Genomic DNA, 6,786 nt, shown 5'->3' on the forward strand with positions numbered 1-6,786 from the left:
TTTCTGTATCAGCTGAAATGAAACATAGGAAATTGGAAAAACACAATCCTCCCTTTACAGATTTTACCAGCACTGTTATTTTTCATTATAGGAGGACAATAAGAATTGTGTTTGTATTGGAAGAACAAAGTGGTCAAGACAAAGAGCTTTTAGCTCAGCAAGCCATTACTGGTCAAATAAGAGTCGAAAAAAATTCTGTCAAACCTGCTCATCGAATTTTGTCCTACCCATTTTACCCACATTACCTGCATGCATGTGCAAGGACACGAAAAGCTAGTGTGGACACAACAACCCCACAGCTCTGTAAAAACAAGCATAGAGGCTAATGTGGATGAACAGCACACCTTACAACCGCAGGGTTGATTTGTAATATGCTTAGTGCCTCATGCATGCACCTCATCTACATAATGTATGACTAGAAATAATGATTACTGTATAGAGCAGGAATGTAGCAGCAACACCCAGCAGCCGCTCAAAGCACTCTCTGCACACAGAGCCTTGTTAAGCGGTTAGCATCCAAAGAAGAGTCTCTCTCCTTGTGTCAGTCCAACAGTTTAGTCCTCTAGTCTGGACCAGCACTTGACATAATTAATAAGCTTCATTAACAAAACTGAGCATCTCCAGGTAAATGTTCTACTAAAGCCCTATTTTCCATGGCCTAAAGACTTTTAAACAAGTAGCAATAACTAGAAATTGCAGTCATATGTGATTTTTTTTTCTGCAAACAAAACATTTTAACTCAGCATGAGCAAACTTTTGCTCATGATTCACCTTGTTTAAAAGCTGTTTTTGTAGTGTGTCAGTTACATAATGCATCAGAATACAGTCTCAGCACCAGAATAACACATTTAGGATCCATGCTGAGCATTTGGAAACTAATGTATTTATTTATAATGCAATTTTTCCACTTTTTACAAATAACTAGGCTAGAGTTTAAACGATTCATCAGTTAGTAAATCAACAGAAATTCAATCTGCAACGATTAACTGATATTTTTCAAGCAAAGACACCAGACATGCACTGGTTCCCTGGTTTTTTTATGAGGATATTCAGCGTTTCTCTATTTTATATCATCGTTAACTTAACGGGTTTTGGACTGTTTGTCAGATAAAACAAGACATTTGAAGACAAAATAATCTGCATATTAATTGAGAATGGCAAACCAAAACATTTCAAAACAAAAAATATTTGTTGCCATTTTCCTTTTGCATATCAGTATTAATATATTGCTGGTGCTACCAAAGTAGATCATGCATTCAAATGTAGAGCTATGTGTGTCTACCAGAGCAGTGTGCAGGACACGAGCTGTGGTTTGAGAAGGGCTGAATGGAAACTCCATTTGCCTGGGAAATGAGCTAGTTGCTCTTGTGACCCTGGATTGCGAGCCTCACCTCAACAAAAGTTTGGCATGGAAAGTCTGGGATTACCCTTCATTCACATGCAAATGCAGAGAGGATGGAAAATATGGAAATACATCACCGACTGAACCCAAGTTGGCACAAGTACACAGAATGGACTGACCGGTGTTTTCATCATGGACTCAAATCACCTCAAACTACAAGTTTGAAACATCTAAATCTGACCATTTCCTGCTGTGAAATATGAAATCATAGTTGATGCATCCAGCAGACTTTCATGCTTCTCATTACACCTATAAACTGATATTTGAGGCCTTTAAATGTAGAATTAGCTTCCAACTGTAAAACCTAAATGAGGTTCTTTATAACATACACACATCAAGCAAAAGAGTACAAGTTGGAGGGAAGAGCCTCAGTGAAATCGAAAGGCTGATAACGTTACAGGCTCATATCAGATATCCGAACAGTCCAGGATCTGCCGGATGCATCAGCTGTCTGACACAATTAGGAACAGTTCTCTAGTCTCCTGTTTCTGCTCCTGACTCCTGTCAAGTGAAAGTGGTAACATAGCACCAAGGCTGAGGTGGGTGCAGACATGCAACACTGCAGCAGGGTCATATGTTAAAGGCTGATGCAGGGGGGTAATATCTAGTCAAGTGGGAGTGGGGTCAGTTCAGAAAAGAGGCAACACCTTACCCTTAAGTGAACAAACCTTGAGGTCTAAACAAAGTGAGACTAGTTGTAGGTTTACAGCTGCTTCCATAATGAGGCAGATACAGTATGTCATACTCACCGCTTTGATGCAGAGCACACAGAGTCCTGACTACACGGCTGCAAATACACACCGCTAACTAAATGTTGGCTAACCTAGTCCTCAAAAATGTTCACCCTGGAGCAGGAGATGGGACATACGCAGAGACGTGTGGAGATGGAGAAGCTGTTTAACTCAACGCCTCGGCTCTCTCTAACCGTAGTTTATTACATAATAGTCTTGCTCTGCTGCAGTCACGGCTGTCAACTCGCCATATACACACGCAGCGAATTAGCAAGGAAGCTAGCTGTGTTTAGTCAACATTGTTAGAAGGTGGTGGAAGGCGGCGTTAAATGGTCAGTTTTTGTTATTTTGTCTGTGTGGTACTCACCTTTGCTTCGCTTCGGGTTGTCTGGCTGGCCCACAGAAAGGAAGGAAAACACTGGCTGTGAATATTCAGGGACGACTGTCCGTTAGCTGTTAGCTAACGAGCTGGAAATGTTTAATTCTGAGCATTAACGTTAGTGGCTCGCGTTCTCCTCAACCCAGCGGCGTCATGTAGGTCCAATATTAATGTTTACAAAGTTCAAATAGACTCCAGTAACACTGGTGGATTTTGTACTGACTATTAGCCACCGATATTCAGTCAACTTGTTAGCTACTAGCCCGCCTGCACGGCTCTGTAGTGGGTTTGAGTCATCGGGCAAACGTTAACTGAAACGGAACAGTACTGCCGGTTACAGATTTCAAAATAACAGCCACAGAAATATCAAAATGTATGTGGATGAACACCCTTTCTGAGACTGTTGTTCACTGTTTGGTTATTGATTCCTGACCTCAGGGTGGTGCCCCGTAATTATCATATTAATAATTTTATCGATTTTAAATAATTATCTTCGATAATTATTACTTATTGTTAATAACCAAACCTGCTCCTACTGAGTCCCAGCAGCTGTATTATGTCATGGTAAATCTATAGGCTAGCTTCGTATATTGCTGTATGGTAGGAGCAGTGTTTTTCGTGCGTTATGTAATATGATGTCAAAGTTAGAAAATACACAGAGAAATACTGTGCTGCAATGTGACATTATGGCTCTAAATTCTCTGCTGGACCTCAGACTTTATCATGAGCCTGACATCTTTGTAGGTCCATTTTTAAGCTTTGGTATTTCTCCCTGCATTTTCTGTGCTCATGATAGTTCTGACTGATGAGTCACCTGTTACGCATCAGTGTTCAGGTATGCATTGGTATTACACCAGTGTTTACAGAGACAAGCGTTATCAACAGATCAATGTTTGTTTTTCTCTCCACAAAATGTTTCAAATACTCTATCTACAACACTATTTATGAACCGCTTGCAGTGTAGATTAATAAGACGATTTTGCTGTTTAACTACAAAAATTCACAGTGCATCAGTAATGCAACTTCAATGCTATAATAATAATGTCAATATTATGACCATAAATCATATATTCTATTTGAGGTTTTAAAGTTGTATGAGTATATTAGATTTCCTTCATACTTCATCTGTCTGCATCTCAAAGCCCTGACAGCACTTTTTATTTAACTTAGACCTTTATTTTTCTAGAAATTCCCCTTCCTGTACTTGCTATGTGCAGCTACATACCATCAGAGGAGAACAGGTACTATTGAGATTTTATTGGATTTAGTTTTACAGTAAATCTTCCTCTCTTTGTTTCAGTGTCAAATCAACAGGTGAACCAAAAAGCCAAAACTCAAAACGGGCATACATGCAAGATTACTGAGACATTTCAAACCTGTCCTTCTACATACATCCTCTTCTTTTTTCTTCTTTATCAAATTATTTTACAATTTATACAAATTATTGTCCATATAAGTATTTGAACTTATCAATGAATTGGTTACAGTGAACATAATTGCTGAAATTCTTGCAGCATAACTTGTAGAGATGTGACTGATATATCCTGCTATATCTGGGGAGCAGATACACAAGAAAAGCATGACAGAAAAATAATTCTTGAACAAAACCAGCCGTACAAGGTTTGCACAGTTGTAAGGACTAATCTGGAGAAAGCATGAACTTTCTCCCCCCTAATTCACCGATGACCTCAACTCATTGTATTCTATTGCAACAGAGAAATCCTAAAATATATCTCCCTGTTTTGCTTTCTTAATTCTTATTTTATACATCAAGCCTGTTCGCTCTCCCTTAAGTGCGGTTGCTCTGGGCATCACCATCACTGATGCCCTTAGCAACTGAACTTAAGGGAGTGTGAACTGACTGCTTTCTCATACAACCAGTCTGGATCACTGATGCAGCATCCTGCATGTCACTTCATGTTTTACTCCTGCCTCAGTAACAGGCTCTGCAGTTTGAGTTGTATCCTTTTCGAAAATGCAGGACTCCACCTGCTGGTGGAATGCTGTAACAAACAGTAAAGTCATCAATGTTCATTCTTAACAATGTGTTGTATTTTAAAATATTGTTATATTATCCATTGTGTCAAATCTTCATCTGAAAAGTAACTAAAGCTATCAAATAAATGTAGTGGAGTAGAAAGTACCGCTTTGTGGTGGTGGAATGGAAGTATAAAGTAGCATCAAGTGGAAATACTCAAGTAAAGTACAAGTACGTAAAATTGTACTTAAGCACAGTACTTGAGTAAATGTAGGCCTACGTAGTTACTGTCCACCACTTTCTAACAATAAAGTCATAATACTGAAGCAAGGGAGCTTTTGAAGGTAGGTAAAATGAACTGTGTGATAAAACTGAGTATTTCAAACATACCTCTAACCTTAACTTGCTCACCACCTATTTTGGGTTGTGACACTATTTCAAAGGAACACAAAAGTTTTTTCCACACAAGTTTGGCCCGAATGAAACTGAATCAGCATAACTTCCATCTGATTTAAATATTTAGAGCTTTGACTGCAAATGATAAGAAAAAAAAAGATTTCGGAGCAGATATTACAATTGAAACACTTTTCTTTTCATGAAACCAAGCTTTTGGGGGGCAATGTAGGGTGTCCATTTGATGAATAGTTTTGAAGAGAAGTGGGAGGAAACCAGAGAACTCGAGGTAAACCCACACCACCTCAGTAGACAACACACAGACTCAGAAAGGCTCACAACCGGGAATTGAACCCTTGCCTTCTAGATGTGAAGAAACACTGTTGACCACTGAAGTGACCCTGAGACCCCCAAGTCCTGCCCCACATGGAGGTAACCTTAATGTGAGGCAGGGCTGAAGCTCTTTACTGCCTTCATGTTGAAGGAAAAAAGTTAACCCCAGTTCACTTTTTCCCTTCAAGATGAAGGCTACTCGCCCCCTAAATAACCCCAACAACTAGTTCTACATCTGAAGGAGTAGCAGTATATCATTTCGGTGAGTTCTTTGATGACCACCACAACGTCTTTCTGTTTGTCCTCATCCTCAAACAGAGATGCCAACAGAGAGTTGACACCATCGATGAGCGACTCCATCGACTGGCTGCTTTCAGCTTCAGAATTTGGTGGAATTTTGCTTTCACTTGGGCCACGATTTAATGGATAAACACTTTGGCCAGGTGCTTCAAAAAGTTTATTATCATGTTGCCCACTCCTTTCAGAGACACTTTGCGCTTGTGTATGCACTCTGGACGTGTTACCTATTCCTTAACCGCACTGGCGATGGTTTGCAGGATGTCATTTGCCAAAAGCTCAGCCTCTAAAAACAAGTCAGACCGCAGCAGCTTCAACAAGATCCTTATCACGCCGTTCCATCCTTTCCAACACACTTTGTGCTTGTGTTTGGACTCTGGTCTTGCTGCCCATTCTTTGAACTCCCTGGCAATGATTAATGCAATGTCGTTTGCCAAAACCTTATTGTCAAAAAAAAATTCAGACCACAGCAGCTCATAGTCTGAGTCTGCCACTTCCTGCAAAAGCCATTCTAAGATGCCATTCAGATCCTCTTCAATAAACTGCTGGATTATTTTAGCTGTTGTCTTTTGCTGATTATTTACTAAACTGGAAATATGCTGCAGTGAAAATGATAAAACATAGCAAAGAAACAATTTATTTCTCCTTAAGTGTTTTACAATTTCTTCGGCTCAATTTTCACAAGTTTCAGTTTTCAAATTGTCACAAAATGAAAACATCTTCATTGCAGTTATTTTTACGAGTGGTTAGATGCATGGTTCATTACTGAGTCCACATCTTCACAGCAGCTCATTTTACACACAAAAGCAAATCCTTCCAGCAAACATGAACACAACAACTCATGTGTCAATCAGACACACTGAAATAAACACTAACAACAGGCAGCACATGATGATCTTTATATAGCAGTCTGTGAAGTTAAATCACTTTTTTATTGTGAATATGTTGTTTTTCAATGGTTGATAGTGTATATTGTGTAATACAGTCAGATGTGTAGCTCTCTACAGAACATACTACAGTGTATTCTACAGGAACGAGGCATAGAAATGCTGTAGGAAGCTATCAGTGGACTTTATTTCTGACAGTTTGTCTTGTTTTGCGGTTGAATATAGTTGTATTTCAGTGTGGTTATGATTTGGCAGATTGCTGTCCGTATGAATACATGTTAGTGTTTGAACATAAACTGAAGAGTTTGGAAGTGAGGATGTAAACGTGTAAAAAGTGCTGCAGATCCACAGAGTTTTGTTGTTTGTTTGTGTTTGAGTAAAAAAAA

The 6,786-nt window shown here is 39.2% G+C and overlaps 1 protein-coding gene across 4 annotated transcripts in view; it reads right to left on the bottom strand.

Moving 5' to 3' along the window:
- The window catches only part of osbpl8 (oxysterol binding protein-like 8), a 99,306-nt gene extending 96,482 nt beyond the window's left edge, over positions 1–2,824 (bottom strand). For 3 of the 4 annotated variants that reach the window (XM_067581056.1, XM_067581053.1, XM_067581055.1), the window contains exon 1: positions 2,501–2,824. The gene's annotated coding sequence lies outside the window, so the exon portion shown is untranslated. The remainder of the gene's footprint in view (positions 1–2,500) is intronic. The other variant, XM_067581057.1, reaches the window with a different exon arrangement.
- Between the last annotated feature and the right edge of the window lie 3,962 nt (positions 2,825–6,786).

The sequence above is a fragment of the Thunnus thynnus genome, chromosome 23 (assembly GCF_963924715.1).
Source record: "Thunnus thynnus chromosome 23, fThuThy2.1, whole genome shotgun sequence".
Lineage (NCBI taxonomy): Eukaryota > Metazoa > Chordata > Actinopteri > Scombriformes > Scombridae > Thunnus > Thunnus thynnus.